Here is a 699-nt window from a genome sequence, read left to right as displayed (position 1 = left end):
GCCGCCCGGCGGAACGGCCCGCGCGCCCGACCCGCGCCCAGCCAGGACCCCGGAAAAGGTCGAGCCCGCACCCCGCTGAGGCCGGAGTGGACGCACACCTGTCCTCCCCGCGCCTGGCGGCCGAGGCCAGGGGACGCGTGAGCCCGGGTTCGAGACCTCGTCTCCACGACCAACCAAGAGGGAAGAAAACTCAGGCCGGGCTCGGGGGCGCGGCCCGTCATCCCAGCATTTGGGGGCCAAAGCCAGTGGATTGCCGGAGCCCAGGGGTTCGAGGCCAGCCCGGGCAACTTGGCGAGACCTCATGTCTACAACAAACCAAAATACCGCTGGCCTCCGTGGCTCGGCCTGTCAGCCCAGCACCTTGGGAGGCCAAAGCGAGAGGACTGCCGGAGCCCGCGGGCTCGAGGCCCGCCCGGGCACCTTGGCGAGGCCTCGTCTCTGCATTAAATCAAGAATGAGCCGGGCGTCGGGGCTGCGCCTGTGGCTCCGGGAAGGCGGGGGCGGGAGGATCGCCGGCGGCAGGTTTAGGCCGCGGGGCGGGGCGACGGCGGGGCGGCGCAGCGCGACGCCCACTCGGCGCGAGCAGGAAAAAGAAAAGCCGGCACCGGACCCACAACACGCGGGACGCCGGAGGCTCGTCCGTCGCGAGTCCGGCAGGAGTTCGGATGCACAGCGGGCATCCACGCGGACACTCCACGC

The sequence above is a fragment of the Carlito syrichta genome, unplaced genomic scaffold, assembly GCF_000164805.1.
Source record: "Carlito syrichta isolate Samal-C Ts95f unplaced genomic scaffold, Tarsius_syrichta-2.0.1 Scaffold301536, whole genome shotgun sequence".
NCBI classification, from domain to species: Eukaryota; Metazoa; Chordata; class Mammalia; order Primates; family Tarsiidae; genus Carlito; species Carlito syrichta.
The sequence above is the reverse complement of the archived record's forward strand: the minus strand, read 5'-3'. Positions refer to the sequence as shown.